Raw genomic sequence first — 25,279 nt, forward strand, 5'->3', positions numbered from 1 at the left:
TTATAATCACTTTTTATTCACAATTGTTAGTTCATTTGAGTTGCGCACTTGTCCTGTATTGTTATTATGCAACTTTAGACCTGGTGGAATTTTTTTTTAACTTATAAAAGGGGGAAACGGGAAGTGCAAATATCTAATTACGATCCGTGTCATGTAATTACCTCTTACTGTTCATTTTACCCATATTCACAACAGGGCAACAAGTGTTTGAAAGATCTTCAGACGCAAGATGAAAATGACACCTTTGACATCAGTTTTGCTCCAAAATTGCTTTGGTACATCACTAGGCTGGTTTTTTTTTCCTTCCCAAAAACTAGAGATCAATATTTTGCAGATGATTTCCACATTTCAGGACTTGTGCTGAGAGCTCTAAATTCCATGGGGTTTTTACAATCATTATATCCAGAAAACCCTATTTGTGTTTGAAAGGAATCTGTGGCTCAGCAAGAGGCAGGCATTTTTTTTGGTATTCTCCAAGCCTGCCTGTATATGATCACAGTGACCTGCAAAAAAATTGCATTATTTTTCTTTTTATGTTGGCTACCTGAAAAATAATCGGGGGGGGGGGGGAGGAAATCATTTCCCTGTTTAAGATAACTAATATCCTTTCCTATTGCTTCATCAAACAAAAAATTGACTAAAGTTCAGCATTGCTACTGTTCTGCTTTTTCTTTCATGCTGAAAATGAGAATTCATGATGACTTGGACTTGAAATGACATTTGTCTTCACGAGTGAGAAGGCTGATAATTCACAAAGTGTTGCGCTACCAGTTGGTTGTCAGGTATTGTCTCCTTGATTGAAACCAAATGACATATCAGACCTTAGACTGGGCTTAGAGGAATATAGTTTCAAAGGCAATAGGATAAAAGGAAATTGGGCTTCCATTGTTCTTGGCTGGTAAGAACACCTTGCTAAATTAATAGATATGCTTCTTAACATGATTATATAATATTTACGTAATGCTTAGAGAGTCCAGAGTCAATAAACGACATCACTTTTTACTGCATACTACAGCACTACTTGATATAATTGTACGCATGTGCAGAACAATTTTTGCTATTCTATTAAAGAGAGAATTCAGTAGAGGACTACACTCCTTTAATTAATCTATTTGACACCATATACAAGTGCTAAATAGAAAAATAAGTAGATTATTTAAAATATATATTTTACAAGTCCCCAACAAATGCCATGTAAATGTGAACAAGGCTTTGTATAGTGTAGTCATTTGAGGTGACCAGTGAGAGTAAGACTTAGATTGAAGTTACACACTAAACATTATATACTGTATATAAAGTTTTATTTCACCTGCTGATAATGCATAATATTGCATTATAACGTATAACATCACACAGTTGCCATAGAATTCAATGGCAGTGATAATGCAGAATATCCCAACATAACTTGCTACAATGTGCAAGCGCGGTGTCATGTGAAGTCACATCACATGGTCCCGCGGCATCATTTGACGCTGCGTTGCCATGGCGACGCGCCGCACAGCCTGCTGAATCTAGGTAAGGGGAGTGTTGCAGAGACCTCACGCGATCCCCCGGCATTTAATGCCCTGAGGAAGAGCACGGGGCTCGCACCCTCCCCCCCACCCCCCGTTTGAGCAACTGCTGCATTAAGCTATCATTTTTCTAGCGCCTCTTGTGGTCGGTGTAAAGAATATACCTGAAAATTCACCAGAAAATCAGGAAAAAAATGTAACTGGTCATTTGCTGACGTCCAGGCTGCACAGCGACACCGTGACACAACAGCTAAATACCCATAGTATGTGCGGAGTGCGAGGACCTCGGGCACTCTGAAGATTCGTGTCCTTACATTCTCAAGTATGAAGAGTCACTACGGGAGGAGTACAGGCATTACGAGGAATATTCTCTCCAGTATGTACAACAAGCACCGCATGGTGGGAGAGGGGAAAATGCAGAAGTTTTGAGCAATGAATGTGAGTTTAGTACTGTACTTGCCTCAGTCTACCAAAACAAATAAAAGAAAGAAGATAAGGAAAAGCGGTTCGTAACTTACAGCGGAAGTTACAGAAACCGTTTAAGGATGAGCCTGCAACGTCAGGAAATCACACGTCAGAAGGAAGGCGAGATGTTCTGCAGCCTGAAGGGGCTGGCAGAATCCTCCTGGGATTGGCGGAATATCTAGTGATGACAGTGTGGATTCAAAAGGAGGCGGAAAAGGATGAGCAAATGGTTGCCGATTCCTAGAGCCAGGTTAAAGATGCACAAGTGCACACACTGCAAGGTGCCAGGCATGACTATGATCTCCTGCGTGAACGAATCGTTAAGAAACAAGAAATGAAGACTGAGCTACGGAGGGGTCTGTCCGCAGCAATCGCTAAGTGTGTATCTTTGGAGATGACAAAGCGTCACTTGCAGAGCGAGTTCGAGGACATGAGGACTAACCTGAATTGGAAGTCTCTCAGTTCACCGTCTCAGCACAGCGCTGCGGATGTATGAATGTGTCCTTGAAGGGGTCTTTCAAACTCTGTAGACCATAAGGGGAGAGAACAAGAATCTACAAGAGGAGAATTCAGTTTTGACTGACCAGGCAAATGAAATGATGAGCTTCACGAGCTAGAAAAAGTGAAGAAACTATTTGACCAAGAAAAGTCAAGGATGCAATTAGCACTTGAAGCAGAGGACGCCTTGGAGCTGGAAAGAGGCAAATCTCTGTTTCCAGTTAGAACTTTCTGAGATTAGAACGGTCTGAAAGAAAGCAGAGAAGCATTCTAACACTTCAGAAATAGTACAGAACTGTTATAAAATGGAGAGCGTTATCTGCACAAACGTTCCACAAGTGTCGTCATAGAGGCTGCCTATAGAGGCTTTATCGCCGGAATAAAGCAGTCTGCTTTCTTCAATCACTCTGGAGAATGCAACGAGAAAGGAAGAAATATGGACACTTGAAGCAATGTGTGATTGTGCTCCAGTCAAATGTTAGTAAGTCTCAGCAACAAAGATGCTACAGGGATGTGAAGAGAGCTGCTTGTGTGATTGTCCGGATATAGATCCTATGTCATAACCAAGCAAGCTGTGCATTCCTACAATCGTATCTGAAATGCCGTTGCAGTGATACAGTTTGCTTTCCACAGTATGCAAAGTAGAAGAACCAAGATGAAGCTGGGCCGGATGCAAATGGTCACAGGGAAGAGGAGATGGCACGACGCGGGGAAGAACTTGTTGCCAAGCGAGTAAAAGAAGAGTTGGTGAAATGGAAAGATGAGCTTGAGCAAGAAGTGCTCCACTGGGTTGACAAAGCTAAGCGCACCGTGGGAAAGCAGTGGTTAGAAAAACGTGCGTGACAGAAGAGCACCAATCTAACCGCACAAAAAGCCAGGGAGGAATCGGCGTGGGAAGCGCGTGCCAAGCAAGAGCGAATACTTGAAGAGACACTGTTCAAGTGCACAGGTTACAAAGACTTTGTCACAGGTGCGCTCTTCAACCATCACTACACATCATGGCCACGAACTGATCGAGGTAGCACATCTTTGTGCTTCATCCTGAGTACCAGGTAATTCCCCCAAAGCGGAAAAACAAAGTTTCTGGTAGGAGCGAAGATGTAGAAGTGTTTTAGAAGTACAGAATTAAAGCGGTTTAACATATTTAGCTGTCGTGATTGAAAGAAAGATAATGGTATATTCAGTGACTCCCACATCTTGTTACTTACTACTATAACTCTGGCATCATTAGCACAGACTATGTGCTACAGTATAATCATAAAAAAACACCCCCAACACGTTTGCATGATGTCATCCAAGACTTCAGGATGTTATTAGTAATATAATGAGAAAGGCAAAGGGATTGAGCAGTGGGTATTTAACCATTGTTCATGGAGAAGTTAATTAAACAGGAAAGTGAACATTATACCTGGAAGCCTGACATGGCCAAGCAATTCCTTTTGACACAACAATATATATTAAAAGAACCATTACTTGCTACTGTACTTATTTCCTCTAAAGTAATGTCATTAAAGTTGGTGGAATAAAGCTTTGATTCTACGAAACAGGGAATAGTCATCTTAAACTATTAAACATCACAGCAATGGGTATTGTGGTTCCATGTGCAAAGTGACATCTCAAACTGTATAAACCAGGTGTTCTGTGCTGAAGCAGGAATATCCTGATAGCCTGATCTTTGGGTGTGGTGGGGGGGGGGGGGGTTGAGGACTAGCGTTGAGAACCCCTGGTATAAACCATTCAATGTACTTAAATCTTGGGACAAATTATGGACATTTTTATAGCTATCATAGTCCATCATCAGAAAACTACTGGTACTTTGTTGAATGCAGAACAGCATGGTCCTAATAAACAACACAGGAGGCATATTCACAACCAATTTTCAGGTTTCTCCTAAAAGAAAGAGAGGATTGAACGTGACCACTTCCTCACTGGCGTTGTGTTAAAGGCTGGGGCAGAGGGCACATTTTTCATGTTCAGGGGGGAAACAAGAACCCAGAAGTATTGTTATTTAAGCCTCTCCAATGCAGTGCCAGAAACAGCATCACACATCAAAGCTGTCGGGCACCGGACGCCTATTAAAGGTTTAGCCTGTCTCACATAGCCAGCCAGCTGAATTTCTTAGGGGCCTCTGAATGGGGAAGTGTTTGTCAATAAAGTGGTTTCTTTCCCCTTATCCCACCCCCCTGTCCTTATCAGAGAAGATAAGGGGGGGGGGGGGACTGTACAAGCTCTTCCTGATCACACAGTGACATCCCACAAAAAGGGACAACTAAAGGGAAATCAAACCCCTCCCAAGTCTAACTTGAAAATATAGATTAAAAAAATACTTATAAGAGTCATATTTGGGTTTTAAAAAAAAGGCATCAATTACCCAGATGAGGCCCATTACACATGTCACTGGAATGATGTGGGTAATTTACTTTGGTCCAAGGAGAGATTGCTCCTTTACAGTAAGAGAACCTAGATCATGTGGAACTGCATTGTAGAATTTTTTTGTAGCTTTCCATTTACTTGAAGCCCTTGTGACTGCTGCACACTAAATCATCAAAATCACCTTCACTTCAGTTGTCCTCTGAGGACCCATCACTGTTCATTAAATTCTCCAAGATACTCATCCTCACCTCCTCCACCTGTACCACAAACTGTGTGAACTGCTAACTATAGCTCTGACACCCTCACCGCTCCATCTTTAGGCTTGCAGATGTTTATGCGGTATAAATTATACCTCTCTAGTAAAATCACACCAGCCGTTTTGATACACAGTGAAATGTTTTCATTGCACATTAAACAAGTTTGAACTATATTGCAATCCATGAAAAGAAAATGCTGTTTAATTGTGCAGTTTCTAGTTAAATTATTTGCACATGTCTGTGGCAATGGTTTACATTGTCATTATTTCATAGTCATGTCATTATACAACTATTATAACCAATTATCAACGGTTGGTGATGGGAAAGGTATACAGGGATATACCAAATAAGTATACATGGGAAGGATGTTGATCCAGGGATTAATCCGATTGCCAATTCTTGGAGTCAGGAAGGAATTAATTTTTCCCCTTAATGGGGTTTATTGTTTGCCTTCCTCTGGATCAATAAGTAAGTATAGATATACACTACCGACACGTTTAATCCGAGCAGGGCTAGTTCCGCAAGCCGGGGGATGCCCCGGCTTGCTAGCCCCACTCCCTCGGCGTGACGCGCGGTCACGCGTCATCGGGTGTCAGCGCCCCCTGCACCCGCGTCCAGGGCTCCCCGAGGGAGCCCTGGTGTCCCGCGATGTGGGGGACGGCGGCAGGGGGTTCCGGGGGACCCGGCAGCGGGAGGGAGAGCGCCCCGATCGGAGGGCGCTCTTCCGCTGCTTTGGCGCGCGCCCGGCACCCTCCGGCGCGCGCCAGGTTACTGCTGCGGCCGAGAACGGGCAAATACTCGAATAAACTCGGCCGCAGCAGTAGGATAAAGTATCTGTTGTCTAAATTTAGCATAGGTTGAACTTGATGGACCCATGTCTTTTTTCAACCTCATCTACTATGTAACGATGTGACCGATGTCTTCATCATATTGTGTTTCATGGCCATGATGGCACCAATTTATCTGATATTTGTTTTCATCTAATTCCCTTTTTTTTTTTTTTTTTTTTAACCTAAACTCAAATAATGGTACTTATTCATGTGACCATTAGGAAGACCTGGAGATCTAGTAGTGGTAGTATGTTACACAATTAAATCTTTGCCAGATCCACCCGTTCCAGCCCATGTCCCACTATGGCTTTCTAAAGCTACTGCAGTTCCCCGCGGTTCACTCTCTCACATCCGAGACAGGCTGTTTCCTTTCCCACTGCGCCTTTGAGTTCAGTAATGCTGCCAAAAGCCTGGGGCAGTGGATAATGAGAGCTCATCATTGTCCGTGTTCATAATTTGCATCATAAATGAAGCCAGTAATCCTGTGCTGGGCCTATAGTGGATAAACAAGAATGTTAAAATACCAAACGCAGCAAAGTTACATAGGATGAAAAAAATGTCTTTGCAGCTGCACGCTGTCAAATATGAGAGATAAATTTTTAATTGCTACACATTTCTTCTGCTTGTTGTCTGACAGCCGAGGCTGGAAACAAAGGGTTAGTCGTGGGGCAAAGCAGACTTCTGATTTTTAGCACAGCTAAAGTGTGTGTCTGTATGTAGGGCCGTCAACATAAATCATGGGGCACCGGGCAAATGAAAGGAGCAGGGCACCCCCCCCCCCCTCCGACCTCCCAACTCATAGCGCACTTACCACGGCAAAACATTTTTAGCGCGCAACTTTTACTTAACTGTTTTCTTCTTATTGTAATACGAAAAAAAACCATTACAATGCAATCTGTTTATTTTTAATATTTTCAACAAAAGACAAAGATATCCAATGTGACAAAAGGCCTGGGGGGGGGGAGGGGTTAAGTATGGGCCTTGTGGGGGTTAATTGTGGGCCTGGGGGGGTTTAAGTATGGACCTAAGGGGTATGGGACTAAAATGAATTACAGTACCTCTCTTCAACCGGTCCGCGGTGGGGGCCTTCAATTGGTCACCGAGGGGGCTTTCAACCGGCCCGCGGGGAGAGGCTTCAACCAGCCTGGAGGGGGGAGCCTTCCACCGGCCTGCGGGGGGTGGGGGGGGCTTCAATCGGCCCGCGCTTCAACCGGCCAGGAGAGCCTTCAGCCAGCATGCACTTCAACCGGCCAGGGGTTGGGGGTGGGGGGGGAGGGTGGAGCCTTCAACCAACTGGAGGGTGGGGGGGGGGCGCTTCAATTGGCAGGCTGTGGGGCTGGTTTCGGAGGGGAGATGGAAGGCACGTGGGTGGATGACTGACTGCCTGGTTGGGTGACTGACTGCGTGGGTGGGTGACTGACCTTGACCGGGTGGGCGCTGCTTCCCTGCCGCCAGAGGAAGGAAGGTCCGTCCATTGTTTTTGCCTTTTGCTGCCCCCGATCCCTGCGACTGCTGCCCGGGGCGTGAGGTAAGATGGGGGGGGGGGAGCGAGACTGGTGGGCTAATTCCTCCAGGAGCATTTAGTTTCCTCCCCCACCCCCCCGGTCCCCGCAGCTGCTGCCCGGGGCAGGAGGCTGGCACGGGGGGAGCTGGTTTGGCGGGCGCTGGCTCGCCATGGCGCTTCCCCTTCATCCCACGTTGAGAGTGGGGGGAGCGGGTCCACAGGCAGCATTTGCGGCGCTCCCCCCCTCTGCTCCTGGTCCCCGTGGCTGCTGCCCGGGGCGGGAGGTAGGCGCAGGGAGAACAAGGCGCATCCCCCTCCGGAAATAATGTTTGAAGAAAAATATAATATAAAACTGATGAATTTTAATTCATCCTTGTTTAAAAAGCCCACATTACCAATATTTTACTGTTTACCCAAGTTACATAAAGATGCAATAAACCCTCCTGGAAGATTATTTTGGGAGTTAAGTCCATCACTTCAAATCTTTCTGCCTATATTGATCATTTTCTCCAGACACCAGTTCAGAATTTAAGATCTCTACTCACGTGCTTAATTTATTAGAAAATATAGTTTGGTCAACACATTCTAATCACATGTGATGTGACTTCTCTTTACACCGTTATAGAGCACAAACACGGGTGTAGGGCAGAAATTCCTTTTGTAGAGAAAGAAAATACACACACTTCAGCACATATTTATTTATTTATTTTTTAAATAAAAATGATCAATTTTACACTAACTCACAATTTTTATTTGGTTCAATGACATTTATTTACAAATGAAGGGCACGGCGATGGGACCCAGATTTGCGCTGAGATATGCAAATCTCTTTATGGGATTGTGGGAGGAACATCATATCTGGAGTAACCAAGAGCTCGGCGCAAACCTGGTCCTCTATAGACACTATATAGATGACGGTATTATGATTTGGTGTGGTGAAGCACATACTTTAGACATTTTTCTTGAGCACGCTAACGGCAATGCGTTTCATTAAAAATTCACTTGTAAATATAGTACTTCTGAACTAGAGTTTCTGGATTTGCTTATATACATTAAAAATGATAGAATTCATACCAAAACATACCAAAAAGAGCAGGGGACCCCATGGGGGAGGGTGGGGGGTGGGTGAAAGTACTGTGGTTTATTTAAAGGAGGTCAAACTTTTAATTATTACAGTCACTGCTAAAATGTAGAATAAAACCTGTGAAATTTCAGAGAAATTAACCAAGCTCTTAAACTAAGAACACTTTTTCATATCAAGGTTTAAGGCGCCATTATTACTTTTTGCAAGCCCATCATACCCAGCACTCCAATTTTATTTACTGTGGAAAACAATAAAAAGGCCATTTCTGGAAACCTCTCTGCTTCCACGTTAGTGATTTTTTTACGAACAGTTTCTCTCTAAAAGCCTTGGATGGGATCAGCGCCACACAAGCAAAAACTTTGATATATATAATGAATACCAGCTCGCCGGCCTTTGTGATGCACATGGAATATTATAAAGACACAGGAAATCATCTATTATCCTCCCTATATCCTTTTTTTCTCCTATGAAAATATATCATGAATCTTCCAATAACTGTGCCTGATGAGCTTTTTACCATCGTTTAAATGAATTCTGCATTATTGTGATTAAACACAATGCATTTGTTCCACTTTACTCACTGCATATACTGCACTAGTTTATCATTTTCAGATGATAATTTTATTTTCCTTGAATGCATTATATGAGCATGTCTGCAAGAAACGAGCGCAGGAATGCTTCTAATAGTGTAATTCAATTGTAATGACAATAAAGCTTTTAAGAGAAGCTTATAAAGTCCTCCGATTGGGACCTTTATCCAGCGACGGCATGTTTTATCCCCACAGATCTCAGTTGCCTACTGCCGTGGGATACTCCTCTTAGCGTCTCCGTTGTGATGGAGATCCCTCGCCCGGCCTCTTGGCTGTCGCTGTGCTCTGATGGCACTCGGGGATGTATGCACGTCGCTCACAGGCTTCTTCTTTTGTCTTGGTGACCCTCCCCAATTCGTGGGCACACTCCTCAGGGGTATGTGATTGGTAATGGAGCGGCTGGATGATTGAAAAACCTCCCAGTTGCCATGATGACACTTTGGTTGTTTAGAAAAAATGATTATAAAGTTATGTAAGCATACACCGTGCAGATGTATAAAGACCAAGAAATTAGGAGAAGAGAATGTACCATCCATAGAGTGTAGTGGCATTGCAACTTGGCATGTATTTCTAAAGTAAATGAATCGCTGATTGTAAGCTCTTCGGGACAGGGACTCCTTTCTCCCACTGTTACATTTATGTCTTCATGCACTTTTCCCATCTGTTTTATTCTATTCCCATTATTGTTAGTTGTGTTTTTGTAATAAAAAAAAAATATAAAGCTGTGTGTGCATGGCTGGCATTGCAAAATGATACATACATACACCTATAATTTGCAAACCATCATTCAAGAAAATAACATTTTAGAAAACGTTAAGTTCTATGACACAGGACGAACGTGTGAATATTTGATTGGGATTCATTCATATTTTAATTATATCTTTTTATAAGTCTGAGTTATCACTGGAATGACAACACTAATAAATCGGCTCCACTGGTAAAGCAATAAATGTGGATACATTGTGAGCATCAAGCAATATACTGTAGCAGCCTACATTGATTAGTTTTGTCTCGTGTTGTATTACTATGTTTAAGACCAGTGAGAGCGACTTCATTTCATGTTTTAAGTAACATTTGTATTCATATATTCATTTATTTATTTTTATGTTACCCACAGTTCCTGCCTTTTCCCCAATTACCTATAGACCAACTTAATGACAAATATTTCATTGACAGAGAGAGAAATGTCTAAGCAAAGTTGAATTTTAATTTGAAAACTAGTGCGACAAAACAGGTTGAAATCTGTTCTCCAAAACAGGACTTGGTACAGCAGGGTCCCTCTTTGCGGCGCTCCGCTTTACAGCGTTGCGCTCATACGGCGTTTCCCAATGTATACCCATATTCATTAGGTTCGGCGTTTGTTCCGTTTTTCTGGCGATTTTCGGCATGACACGCTCAGCAGCTGAGTATCCGGCTGTCACTAAACAACAGTTTTAGTGCGTGCGCAACTCCTTGTCAGGTGCCGTTTGTCAGCGAAACAGTCAGTTTACAGCTCTGCATCTTTGTTTTCAAAGGCACAATACAGTACAATAGCTCCCCGTTTTACGGAGATTTCCACTTTACAGCGGCAGCCTGGAACGGAACCCGCCGTGTGAGCGGGGGCCTACTGTATAACCACAAGTTTTACATCGTCATATACTTACAATAGGAAACGGCCACGCAATCTTCTGTCTCACATACACATCCTGCTTAGTCATTAATTCTTTTTTTAAATAGAAATCTCAACTTGAATTACTTCTGTTCAACAATTTACAATCTCTTTTTTTATTTTTTTTTATTATTATTACCTTAAAGAGAATGTGAGTTTTAAAGGGAATCTGAAGTCGATTAAAAAAAAAAAAAAAGAGCCATTATTTTTCTATAATGCCACACACTATAGAAGGCAAAAAGTGTCAAATGGTCTTAACCTGGTTGTCCTAGCACACCAGTGTCCAGATAGCAGGAGTAACCCGTTTTGTTTTTTATTTGAGTGCTCAAGTCTTTGAGGGTTATTCTTTAAACTGTGATCGTGCCGATAGGGGCACCAGCCCAAGATCTATTGCCTTTAGTGGGAGCTTTTGTGCGATGGTGCCCTGATCGGCACTAGTGCAATTTAATGGATAACCCACTTGGGCCCCAGGTGCACCACACATCATGGGGCGTTAAGTTCAGAGTTGCACATTGGTTGGAATTAAATTTAATGGTATTATTGGGGTACAGGGTAAGACATTCTGTTGGGAATATACTGTGTAACATATGATTCAGACCATCACTAATGTGGCAGAGTGAATTGACCTGTTATGCATTATTTCCACTGTTCAGTAAGCTCTGTATACAACTCCTATATATAAAGAGGAGATGCTGCATAGTCTGGGACTCAAGCTAATGCTGTAGTTGTTGATTTGGGTAAGGAAAGTGTAGAGCGGGGCGGCCAACTCCAGTCCTCAAGGGCCACCAACAGGTCCCGTTTTCAGGATATCCCAGCTTCAGCACAGGTGGCTCAATCAGTGGCTCAGTCGTTGATTGAGCCGCCTGTGCTGATCAGGGATATCCTGAAAACGTGACCAGTTGGCGGCCATTGAGGACTGGAGTTGGCCACTCCTGGTGTAGATGAAGGTAGGAGCCGGAAGTGGAAGGGGTGGGGTTTTGTTGATATTGAAGTGTGTGATGCAGGAAACTTGCATATATTTTTGGGGAACAGGGAAACTGTGAGTAATTTGCAAATGGACCAGGTAAATAAAGCAGTTTCACATGCTGATATTGCTGATGCACCTGCGTTGGCATTAGGCAAAATATTACTGTAAATATTTGTGCATATTTAACGACAGATTATATATCTACAACAGCGGGAAATGATGGAAGAGATCTGCGGTTGTCACGAACACCACTTTTCTCAATGCTAAAAAATTACATTCAAATAGGTACACTAAGTAAGTTATGGTGAGTAAAAAAGGTGACACAACCCTCCACCTTCTGGCATGGATAAAAACAAGAAACGGCATGTGTGAGGGCATTACATGTCTCACAGCTCCACAACCCCCTCTTTCCCCATAGTCACTTGGCAGAAAATGCTTCCACTGCAGGCAGGGATTCTGGGTAATGGCATGCAAATGAGCACACCCAATATGTCACTTTTTGCTAACACATTGAGTGCTCATTTGCATGTCATTACCCAGAATCCCCGGCTATGGTGAAAATGTATGCGGAGTCACTATGTAAAAAGGCAGGGTTGTGAAAGTCCCCGAGACGGGAATGTGATCATAAGTGTGTGGTGGTTTTGTCTTTGTATTCAGCTAGCAAACTTTTGTATAGGGTAATGTCACTATAATAGGGTAATATTAATCGCTGCACTATCCTTTGGAAAACAAGTTGGAGAGCTCTGCCATACGTTCATTCGCCGTCTGCCATTTGTAAGCGCAATCTATGTGAAAAAATAATGGAAGCAGGAACGTCTCGATGCCAAGATCATAATAATAACTTTACTCACTGAGCCACTCCTCTGTAATGTATGGTGTATCTCAGAGGCGGCCATCTCCAGTCCTCAAGGGCCACCAACATGTCGGGTTGTCAGGATATCCCTGCTTCAGCACTGGTGGCTCACCTGTGCTGAAGCAGGAATATCCTAAAAACTTGACCAGTGGTGACCCTTGAGGACTGGAGTTGGCCACCCCTGGTGTATCTGATAACTCATCCTAGTGCTCATTAAGGCCACTCCTGGAATTATTTGCAGATGCTTGTGTCACAAAAACTTACTAAAATTCCAAGTGATTCTAACAATAAAAGCCAATGTTTCACATTGGATACATTTCTTCCTTATCTTCCGTTAAGTACTTGCTGTCCACTTCAAGAAAGCCATTTTAATAGTGATAATTCTGGCTAACGATCTCACGGATTTGACAAAAATCCAGATTGTATGAATATCTTATTTTGATCAACAGCACCATTACAATCTCCACAGACAAAGGACAATTTACAGTATCAGGCACGCATTGTGTACTTGCATTAATTACTTTATTCCCCAAAGTGTATTCACATTACACTTGAAGCACTTAAGCCAATTTACTGACCTGTTCTTGTATATTGTCAAGATAAAGCAAGCTAATTAATTTAAGATACTGTAACTGAAACTCTGTCTTGGTTTAATCTGTGTAGTGTTTGGTCCTTTAATCGGTAAAATGCAATTTAAATATATTTCACTGCAAATCTGAAAACACTGCAGTCTCCCCGATGCCAATAAACCTCAATTGAACTCTAAAATCATGCTTCAGAAACCATCGCTAGAGATTACTTACAGTTGTAGCCAGACTTGCTGTCCCTGTGACCGCAAGCCCCGAAATCTTGGAAATCGGGGGGTCCCCAAAGCTGTAATGAATGGTGTTCAGCTTCGGAGACCACCTGCTTCAAACCTATGTTAAAAATAATAATAAAAAGCCCATGAATTGCTCCCTTAAGAGCTGCTCAGGGAGACAGAGAGAGACAGAGACTGCTTCTCTCTGGGACTCCTCTGCACAGCTCTTGGGCTAGGTCCCCGGTGGTGACGGCGGCGCGCGCACCGCACACCAGTCACAAACCACAATCACGCAGGCCCCAATGTCTTCTGTCGTGTTGGCTCACGCAGTGCGGTGGCGCGTCAGCCAGCAGGGGAGACAACACGATTGTGTTCCCGTGCGGCGACGCGGTCACGTGGTGTGCTGGGAGCCAATAGCAGGGCAGATAGCTTGGACCAAGGGGAGCGCAGTTTGTGTATACCAATGTTTTTGGCCCCGCCCCCTGCGCCTCCCATCGGTCTCTGCAGATCGCGGTTTTAAGCTGTGCAGGCGCGCATGCAGCCGCCACCACCACCGGGGACTTAGCTTTACAGGCTGGTGTCTGGCTTGGTGGGATTAATCCATTCAGAAGCAGAGACCCCTGCAGTGTTAGGCCACGGATATGGTAGGCTCGCGTAATGGAACGCATGGCGTCACATGCGCATGTTGGCCTAGCGTTTTGTGGCCTTTGATCCACAGCGACAACACGTTAGCTGTTTGCCCTCATTGGCTGAACCGCCGACGTGACCCGGCCATCGTGCGACCAACACAAAAGTGTTTGTCTGCTCGAAAATCGCACGTGCAGTTGCACGCTCTATGGCCTGCCTCACAGAGGTATGGCCTTTTGTTCACACCGCGCGTGCCGTCGCGCAGAGTATGGACGCTGCCTTAATCCTCCCGGCCACCTTCTATTTTCGGGCTGCACTGTGGTCTGGCGGCACGGAAGACAGGATGTCTGGCTACATCTGTATGTATTTGGTTATGATCACTATTGTATATATTGAGGTTACAAAGCAGAATGATATAGATTAGATGTCTCTTACCCTCACAAGGGTAGTTCAAGAAACATAAATGGGACTTCTGCCCCTTCCTATATGGGGGGAGGGAGATTACTTTACTGTTGGTTGTTATAGGCTGGAGTTTTGGGTAAAGGAGAAAAACAAATTTCTCTTTAGAGAAAATGGGAGATTTTTTTAAATATGAACACTGAACTATAATTTAAGGAACATTTCAAAATACATAATCTTACAATGCATTCTTTGCAATATGGTACCAGGGCATGTCTTCCTGTATTAATGTTGGATAGTTTCAGACCTACAGTATGTAAAAGAGGATAATAAAACACAAACAAGTTTTATTTCCATCATTGTTTCCCCAAAGTTTTTGTTTCTGTGTTGTGTTTGCAAACTTGGCCAGCTATAAAGGAGAGAATGTTTCGATACCCTGTACGGTAGCTTTGTAATATGCCCCAAAACGTGTCCAAGGAAGCACTACAGAACATGAGAATGTAATGTTACAAACACTCTGAAATGTCACAATCACAGTTTCTTCTTCCCTTACGGAATATCTTCACAGAGAATAATGTAATGGTGGTTTAATTGAAGTAGTTTGAAAAGAACAAAGCTCTGTAAATGTATAAATCATTTAGTGCTATTATACTTTTTAGTGTTGGCGTTGCGGGGACACCATGACCATTTTGAATTCTGCCTATGTTCTCTTAGGCGACCTGAAACTCAAGAATAGTTTTGTTTTATTTAACCTCTTCTATCCCAAGCACTTTTTAATTCATTATCCCTTTTCACCTCTGCAAAGAAGTTGACCCGTATGTACTACTCTTTTTTTAGCGAAGAAGTATTTCCCTTAAAGGATCAATCCAAGCCCTTCTTTTATTTATTATATGTTACCATAGGATTGAAGCAATGGGTGTCTGGAGCTGAACCCCATTAATTTCAGCATGGACCCCCTGCTTCCCGAGATACAGGGGGTGCCGGCATCTTGGCAATGTTTAAAGCTCCCACGTCACACGGGCCAAAAGGAAGTCACACCGGATGACATCACGGCTTCCTATTGGCCCGCAGGACGCGGGGGCTTTGAAATGTTGCCATAACGTGATCCCTGCTAGCCGTGCAAAGCCTCTACCTGCACCCCGTACAGAGGTATTTATCTCCAGATGCAGGGGGTCCCTGGAGCTGAAATGAATGGGGTTCAGCTACGGAGACCCCCTGCTTCAATCCCATGTCAGGAGGGGAAAAAACGCATGCTTAAAGTCATTATCCTCCTTCACTGCATCTTTTGTAACCAGAAAAATGCCTTCTGTACCTTTTAGGTAATTAATAGTTATTAACATACCCCTTCCTCCCTTGGTTTAGAACAGGAGTGGCCAATTCCAGTACTCAATGGCCACCTTCAGGTCAGGTTTTAAGGATATCCCTGCCTCAGCACAGGTGGCTCAGTTAACGACTGAGCCACTGATTGAGACGCCTGTGATGAAACACGGGTATCCTTAAAGCTTGACCTACTGGTGGCCATGGAGTACTGGAGTTGGCCACTCCTGGTTTAGAATGTCCATTATTATACCCAACAAGCATTGCCTGGATCAAATATAGCATCTGCATAGCGTATGTTCCGCTGCCTTCACTGTCCAACCCAAAGCATACAATTTGATGGCAGATAAGAATCACTTAGTCCACCGAGTCTGCCCATTTTCTTATCTTCTGTAAACCTCCATTCTCTCTTTGATCCTCCTTTTTAAAGCAGTAATTTCTCCTGGTAGTTTTAAGCAAAAAAGTCATAGGCGCAGGCCCTGATATACAATACCAGTCCAGTATTGGAAGCAGTCCTTAAATTATTAGTAGATTGAGGCAGTCCTCTGTTGCAACAGCACGCTGACTCTGTAATGTTCACTCGAACTTCATACTGTATAGAGAATGAAAAACAAGAACACCATTGCGCAGTACATCTAGGATTGAGAGGCTCCCTCACCTCTGCTAACTACTTACAGTATATTGGTAGTCCGCATACATCAATTGGTATCTTTGGGGACTGGTCTTGTGGGTCGTCTAATGCCTCCTTCAGATGTAATATTTTTAACCCAGTACGGGGTCCCGTGATCACTGATGAAACCTCTGCGCCTGGTCTCCGCTGGTGTACCTCGTAATGTAATGATATGAAACACCATGTGCGGTACCATTTTTTAAAAATCCATCGGTGTTCTGCTCCCGGGATCACAATCCTAGGTTTCCATCACGCATGCGTCCTTTATTAATTTAGTCATTTCTCCTACTGAACAAAAAGCAGAGCATTTCCGCTTTAAAATAGTTTACAATTTATGGTCTATATCTGAAGTTTAAAAAAAGCAAAAATGTCTTGGAAATGAATCTCTCTTTATGTTGTATGATGGCTCTAGTGCAGAACCTAACCAGATTGCTTGTGCATTTCTGAACTGTTTGGCAAAACAAGGACATCTGTTTCTTTTCTTCCATAAAGCCTGTTTGAAATGCATTTTGGCTGCATTCAATTTCTTGGACAAAACTAGGAGCGTTTACCTTCAGGCATTCAATTACAATAGAAACGGTGTGACATAAGTAAACCCGCTGGTTTTGATATAATTGCTGTAGATTAAAACTTGTAAATGTAGGATCCACTAAATTCGTAAGAGGTAGAACTTCATCCTGATTTGTAATACTGCTACTCGCAAATTATATATTAATATTAAGTAATATGTTTATGAAGACGGTCAGTATTCACTGATCAGAGATACACAATATATTATTGATTTGTATATGATAAATGGAATAATCTTCACAGGTACATTTTATTGCTTTTAAAAGTCTGATGGCCAAGCAAAAACTTCTTGCATAACTGACGGAGTGGTCATTTCAGAGGTATTTCTAAACCTGTACAGATAAATGTAAGGACGCCTAATAAGCAGGACTTTGTAAATTCTCTGTACTTTCTGTTGGATATGTACTATCTCATGCCAAATATCTAAAGCCAAATATCTCATCAAAAATCTAAACACCCATTTTCAGCCTTAAGCTTAGCACAATACTCTTAGCACAACAGTGTACCCTGGGATCAAGGGAAAACTTGCATTAAAATGCGAGGCCTGTTAAAACGGTGAAAATACTGATCTGATCAAGTAAACAGCCTGTGGCATTAGATTACAGGGAATTACATATCAACCCATCATATGATCTCGTGTACAGTGTATTCTCATAATGCATATCTGATACTTCAGCAGATTACTAGAAAGATTTGAATAGTGCATCTTAGATGCAGCTGGTTAATACACTATTTGCTATATGGATCGGGACATGGGGTCGCACAATTTTTGTGGATCATTTTAAAAGCGGAAGAAAAAAATCGTTTTACCGTAACTGGTCTCCTCGGGGTTTACCAGAGTTAGGTGGAGTACTGACATGGGTTGTTGATTTATAACTAATCCTAAACTAATTTAATCCCCTAAAAGGATTTGGCCTGCACGGGACATTAAAGGGATAAAATCTTGAATCTCAGAAAACCTCAGGGTTTAACTTTGTTCTCAAAAATAGCAAAAACCACGTCAGTAATTAAGAGGTTTAAAATGTAAGCGTTATTCACAAAAATATGTTATTATGCACCAATACAAAATTTACTTCAATAAATAAGGGGTCTATTTTAAAAGGGGGTCCCATTTACCTTACTAAACTGCTTTACCCTTCCTTTTTAAACAGGTTTCAATCGCAATAATAATTTCAATAGTTATCAGTGCGTTTAAACCAAAGCGCTTAATTACCTTTAAGCCAAAGAGCTTAATTACCTTGAATATATTTGAGTTGACGAAAAATGGGTCTGTCAAAAAAATAGTCTAAAACAAATGAACCCCCTCAGGTAATCTGAGGTAGAAAAATACATCATTGGTTAGTAGCCCCGCAGACCTAAGGGGTTCTACTAATATTGCTACTACTATTACAGTTGATAAGTGGTATAAGTTATGGGTTAAAGTTAATTTAGATTGCCGAGGACCTGTCATTGCTCACCACCGAGGGCTACAAAGTGTTACGATCTGTAATCACAATTATGGCGTTAGACAGTATACCTTTAACTATGCCATTTTAATATTAACGTACCTGTGTGCATAACAGGAAGGGAGGCGTTAGGAGCACTCTATAAAAGATCCGAGTCTGGCCAAGCTGGGGTTCTTTCTGGGTTATTGAGCTCTAAATACTTTGTGCCAGTTCCTGTTAAAAGTGCTTCAGTTCTGTGTTGAAGCCTGAGCCATTTAAAGGGTCAGGAGAGAAATGAAAGGGAAGGGGAATTTGCTGCGATAGAGACTGCCCTTGATATCTGAGGGAACGCCCTGCGTGGGTAGTTTGGAGATATCCTGAAGGTATGCCTGCACTTAGGAGCGGGTCAAAATCCACAGAATTGTGGCCCCCATCCAGCAAAATAAGCAAGAGCGCCCCCATGGTTAAATCCTGATGTATAACGGAGGGAGAGGTTGTTGTGCGAAGGATCACAGTCTACTATTGTAAAAGACCGTTCAATAAATGCAAGTGACTCTTATTTTAATTATTCCTGGGGCCAAATATTGTTTGTTTTGTCCTCTTTGTATTCATGTCCCTGCCCCGCAGAACCTGTGGTAGAGAACCTTTTGGCCATTTGAACATTATAGTCCTGTAGCTCTGTATTGCCACTAATTTGTCCATTTGACTCAACTAGTCTACCCATCCTCTCTTCTTGCAGTCTAACATGTTAAAAGTATTAGATCCTCTGATTTAATCCCCATATTTACAGCTCCCTTATTTGTATCATAAGCATTTTGAATTATTTTACTTCCAACTCAAACATCTGCCAGAAACGTGTTCCCTAAAACCAGTACAATTTAAGTGAAAACTATTTCTCTTGAGTTGACAAACATCAACTTCCATATCCTGCTGCCGTTTCACCTGTACTTGTATTATTTTTTACCTTTAACATACTTTAAGTGTCTTATCAAACTCCCATCTGCTATCTTTTATGATGTATTCACATTGTTCCCTTGTAACATAATACACAATTAGCATAGAGGAAGTCCAAACATGTGCAGGTGTTCAGCCATCTCCACCATGCCAGTGTTTCTCACCCTTGGCCTAAAATCCCACATCTTACTCAGACTGATCATCTCTCATTCAGAAACTGCCAATGATGCAGAACTGTGCCAGATTGTATGGTTGTTTTCTGTTTTACTCGAGACCAGACATATTTATTAAGGGCTATTACAAACTGCATTTTGCGATTAGTATTCGATCCTGCATGTCCTTGGCCAAAATGTGGTTGAGAATTATTGTTACTTGATTTTAATAGAGGTTTAGCAGTCTTCATAGATGATGTTGTGTGTTGCTTTTCAGTTTTATTAATGTATCAGCTTCACGTATATAGAACAAGGTGATGTACTCAAAGATCGATCCTGATTTTATTCTGGTTTTTAGCCCAACTTCTGTCGTTGATGGATTTATTGGATTATAATTTGCATGGTTAATTGTACTTGTAAACACAGTGGGTGACATCGATCATCTAGAATTTTCCTGTTGCCAGCAGAGGAAAAATGCTGTCATCATTACTGCCAACGGAGTGAGATATTGCATTTTAGTTCATTGCCAGATTTCTGAATAGTAATGTAATAAGGATTGGGAAATCGTGTACTATAACAAGATGGTCCTTGCTTTACCACGAGGAGACCCACTATTAGGGACATGTTAACCGTTGGCTGTTGGAGGGGTCTGAAATGCATTGTGTTGCAGACCCGTCTTGCCGTAAAAGGGTAAGCACCAACGTCTTGGTTATTTCTGAAAATAAAAATACTTAAGGGGGATTTAGATGTGCAACTTTCCGCTTGCGGGCGGTAGTAACGGAATAATATAGAAGAAATATTAATGGATGTAGTGCAGAATTAAATCTTATTATCAAAATATGTTTCTGTCCCTCAAAATTGGCAAGACATTTACTGGACCCGGTGAAGTGGTGTAATGGTTGCACCCATCTTGCCGTGACCAAGTCGTAGCTGGTATTTGGCCACCGAGGGAGCCTTTGCCGCAGCCGCTGGACACTCAGTCGCCAATAAGGTAAGTTAACTTAAGGGGGTTTAGGCGTTAGGGGTTATGGATAGGGCTTTTAAGGGTAGGGAATTGGGTTAAGGTTTTTAAGGTATGGGGTATCGTTAGTATTAGGGGAGTTTAGGGTAAGATTAAGGGTTTACATTGGGAGAGAGATGTCCCTGCGGTGAAGTGAGTGGCGGTTAAATGCCGGCGGCGACTTGATCACGGCAAAACAACCATGACCAAATGTCCTAGACCATGTAAGGGGGGTCCTGATAAAGACTATGACCAAACTGCTCTGGGAGATCTTTAGGATCAGGATAGCTAAAGAATCTGGGTGCCGATTGACGTAGCTACTATTTCACTGGGTCTGGCACTGCAGGTTCCCCATGACGTAGCTACATCATATCCTATTGTCTCGTTTTTGTAGAGATCGCGATCCCAACAGAGGAGGAGGTGGTCCTCTTCCGTCCCGTCAAAAGTGACGCCACGATCACACGATTGCTCCCGAGCAGCGGTCATGTGACCGCGAAGTGCCAGAGGGGCTGTGGCACTCAAAGGGCTACAACTATATTTGGGGCATTTCGTCTTGTACAAGGGCTTCCACCAACTGGCCAGATTTCTCTCTCTACCTTGTGTATAATCAGCTCAGCTTGCTGCGTTGCACTCGCACGGTCCCCAGCAGCTCTACACTGATTAAATTTAATCCTTGCCTGCCTCAGCTTTCTTACGGGGGAATATATTGGTAGTGCTGGAACACAAACATTTTTACATGATCGTCCAAAGAAAAAAATATATCAATGTAGGACTACAATGTAGCAAGTTGGACTATAAGCAGAGATGTTAACTTCCACGTAGCCAAACGTTAGAATTTAAGGGTGACACAACTACTGATTTCACTTGGAAATCCTATAAAGTCTATTGAATGGATGAGTGACTCGCAATGAGTGACACCCCGTCTCCTTGTTTCTCTCTCGATTCTTGCAGCAATCTGCCTTTAGGGCCCTGTGTGGCTGCAGAAAATTTTATTGTAGTCCACTATGGCTGAGACGGAAAGATGTGTATGTTTGTTGGGGAAGCACATTTAGTAACGCAGCAATCTCCCCCCCCACCCCCCGGACGCCTATATGAGTGTAACTCCTATAATGTTAGTATATTTTCCCCTGATCATATCCTGCTCTTTGTTTAAATGCTTTATCTCTCTGCGATTACCAGGGTAACCACTCTGTACAAAGCTTTATTGTAATCTCCCAGACATTTAACAGGCAATCCAGGCGGGCAATTGTATTTTTTTTGTTTAACATAGGATTGAAGCAGGGGGTCTCCTGATCTAAACCCGATTTCAGCTCCGGGGAGCCCCTGCTGCTGGAGATACTTACCTCCGAAGGGGGTGCTGGTAAACGCTCCAACTTGCTAGCAGAGATCACGTAATGGACGCTTTTCGGAACACCTGTGGGCCAATAGGAAGCAGTGACATCATCCAGTGGGGCTTCCTATTGGCCCACGTGATGATGGAGCTTTAAAAAGCAGACAGATAACAGCACCCCCCTCGGTGGTATGTATCTCAGGAAGCAGGGGGTCCCCGTAGCTGAAATGAATGGGGTTTCGATCCGGAGACCCCCCCTGCTTGGATTGCTCCATTAATGTTGCAAATACGTATACTACCCGAACGAGGCATGAGATTTAACACATAAAAACAGATTAATGAATGAGTTATATTAGACTGGTTGGTGGAGGAAAAAAAATTGACACCCAATTGTTTGTGCACAAATGATTCGCGGTCTATTACATGTGGTGGCGAATGATGCGTCTTTGGGGACTTCTGGAATATTTAGGTACTCGTGTCTTTCATGAATGAATTCTTAAAAATAAATATTGCTGCTTTCACTTAGCATCTGCCACAAGTGAGAATAAAGAATATATGGAGACTGGTGCTATTAAAAAAAAAACAGCATTCAGTGACTATTTTATTGCAGTAAAAAAAAAGGGGATCTTTCACTAACATGTAACTTTTTTCAACATTAAACACCCTGTCCTTTTCTATTAATATATTGCATGGTTATTAAAAAAAGGCATTACTCTGCTGAAGCCAAAAGGGATACAACGTATTGTTTTTATATTGTGCTATATAGAAAATACTATCCTTCTAAACAAAGATATAGACTATAAAAAAGACTATATAAAAATATCTAGAGACGTGTATAACAGTTAAAGGCTTGCAATATACATATAATTATACAGGCACAGCCCTAGAAGGGATATTAAACAGCTGTTGGGTAGTTGATTGCTAAAGGAAACAGTTCAAATGTGCTCTAACAGGAGGGGAAAACTAAAGTCTTCAAGAGCCCCCCAACAGGTCAGGTTTTAAGGATATCCCTGCTTCAGCACAGGTGGCTCTGTTTTCGTCCTTGAGGATTGGAGTTGCACACTCTTGCTCTAACAATTTAACTATTGGTAAAAACACATTTTTAAGAAAATCAATGGACGTGAATTTGTATTCCGAACTGGACATGCAGATAGAAAATCTTCGAAATCAAAACAACAATTACTTCAAGGAGACGCCTTCTAACAGCACGTATTGTACATTTCCCCAGCATGTGTGAAGAAAGCCGTACAGTGGTTAGGAATGTTTCTCCATCTTCATAGCTATAAAAAAGAAAGAAGAGCGCTTAATTATACAAGTTCAAGGGAATACTGTCTCATTAACGTTTTTGCTGCTAGCAACAACTTTGGCATACAAGATATTACGCCCAAGCGACTATTTATACTTGTGATCATTCACGTGTGCCGAGGGGATCCACAAACGTTAAAAAACGCACAGTGATGGGTCTCCATAACCATCTGCCACTGGGCCGGTCACCAGATTACATATATCACACACCGATATACTTCATAACATATAATATCTGGAGTGCCTATGCTTAAAGCAGCAACTGCCTCTCTGGGTCGGACTGGCCCACTAGGGAGCCGGTGAAAGCCCTGGTGGACTCACCGCCGTGGTAGGAGCACCACAGATGGGGAGACCCCGACTTCCAGGGTCAGCCAGCTGGGCCCACTTGCTCCACTGGTCTTGCCCTTCTACACCTCCCTGACAGGCCCAAGCAGGCAGTGTTCAACAAAACACCCCCAGAGTCTTCTCCCCTTCCCACCGCTCTACAATCAGACTCAGAATGGGCCTCAGGATGCCCCAGTCAGACACTGCTCCCTCTGCTGGTTTCTCGCCTCTATGTGGGAGAGAGATGAATCTCACTGACTCGGAGTCAATTTCACAGCTTTTTAGCATCAGCAGCCTCATAAACGTTTATGGAGTCTAACTGATAAAAGTTAGCACTTTTCCATTAAAATGCCATTTTTTGTCCAGAAACCGAAGTCTCGCGGATTTGACTCCTCGGAGGTTGGTCTCTCAAGGAGTACTGAGTTGAAGACCTATCTGGTTTCTGACACATTGCATTATTTAAAAATGGGGCTTTTGAGCTCTTTCAAGATGGCCGTTTGGTGACTTCCTGTCTTTGAGCCAAATCATAGCTGTGACCTCGAAGATCAGCTTTTCTGATTTTGCTTGCTTATAGCTTTCCCATTGTCAGCCATTTTAGTTTCTGGGAAATACCGACACATAGATTGTGAATATTTCCTGATCTGATGGTCTTCCTATGTTAAAACAGCCGGGGAATTGTATTTATTTATTTTATTTATTTATAAAATGTGTTACCAGGAAGTAATACATTGAGAGTTACCTCTCGTTTTCAAGTATGTCCTGGGCACAGAGTAAAACAAAATAATACATGGTTACAAGTACAGTTACATAAATGAGCAGGGTATACATTATATACAAGACATGGCATGCACAGTTAAAGATAATTTATATTATGGGCGAATGAAACAGTTACAGACCAGATTAAAATGTGAGACAGCCTTAGATTTGAAAGAACTTAAACTGGTGGTGGATGTGAGAGTCTCTGGTAGGTTGTTCCAGTTTTGGGGTGCACGGTAGGAGAAGGAGGAACGTCCGGATACTTTGTTGAGCCTTGGGACCATGAACAGTCTTTTGGAGTCTGATCTCAGGTGATAGGTGCTGCATGTGGTAGGGGTGAGGAGCTTGTTCAGATAGCTGGGTAGCTTGCCCATGAAGAATTTAAAGGCAAGACAGGAAAGGTGAACTTTGCGCCTAGACTCTAGTGTTGACCAATCTAGGTCTTTGAGCATTTCGCAGTGATGTGTGTTGTAGTTGCATTGGAGAACAAAACGACAAATTGAATTGTAGAGGGTGTCAAGTTTGCTAAGGTGGGTTTGAGGTGCCGAGCCATATACTATGTCTCCATAGTCAATAATTGGCATTAGCATCTGCTGTGCAATACGCTTTCTGACCAGGAGACTTAGGGAGGATTTGTTCCTGTAAAGTACCCCTAGTTTGGCGTAGGTCTTGGTTGTCAGGGTATCAATGTGCATCCCGAATGATAAGTGGGAGTCAAACCATAAGCCCAGGTATTTAAAACTAGTGACAAGGGTTAGGGTGGTGTTAGCGTTGGTTCTAATCAGGAGCTCAGTCACTGGAAGCTTTGCAACTTTAGTCTTGGTCCCAAATACCATTGTTACAGTCTTGTCAGTGTGTAAAAACAGTTTGTTTTGAGAAATCCAGTTTTTGAGTCTCAAAAAGTCAGACTGAAGTATGTGTTGAAGGTCAGAGAGGCTATGGCTGTGTGCATATAGGATTGTGTCGTCTGCATACATGTGTATTGAGGCTTCCTTACAAGCTGTGGGAAGATCATTAATGAACACTGAGAAGAAAGAGTAGGGGCCCCAGAACAGAGCCTTGCGGGACACCA

General features: G+C 42.7%; 1 protein-coding gene and 1 long non-coding RNA gene across 8 annotated transcripts in view; one reads left to right on the plus strand and one right to left on the minus strand.

Annotated features, from left to right (window-relative positions):
• Positions 1–18,755, minus strand: part of LOC142463412 (uncharacterized) — a 28,003-nt gene extending 9,248 nt beyond the window's left edge. The window contains exons 1-2 of the long non-coding RNA XR_012787432.1: positions 18,510–18,755; positions 16,398–16,680 (exon numbers count right to left, since the gene is read on the minus strand). This is a non-coding gene — a long non-coding RNA (uncharacterized LOC142463412). The remainder of the gene's footprint in view (positions 1–16,397; positions 16,681–18,509) is intronic.
• The window catches only part of SNX29 (sorting nexin 29), a 287,808-nt gene that overhangs the window by 257,166 nt on the left and 5,363 nt on the right, over positions 1–25,279 (plus strand). The window contains exons 21-22 of one of the 7 annotated variants that reach the window (XR_012787431.1): positions 20,359–20,483; positions 20,887–22,355. The exons of 5 other annotated variants lie outside the window; for them this stretch is intronic. The gene's annotated coding sequence lies outside the window, so the exon portion shown is untranslated. Of the gene's footprint in view, positions 1–20,358; positions 20,484–20,886; positions 22,356–25,279 lie in introns of those variants that run through there. One more of the 7 variants, XR_012787430.1, reaches the window with a different exon arrangement.

This window comes from Ascaphus truei, chromosome 11 (assembly GCF_040206685.1).
Source record: "Ascaphus truei isolate aAscTru1 chromosome 11, aAscTru1.hap1, whole genome shotgun sequence".
NCBI classification, from domain to species: domain Eukaryota; kingdom Metazoa; phylum Chordata; class Amphibia; order Anura; family Ascaphidae; genus Ascaphus; species Ascaphus truei.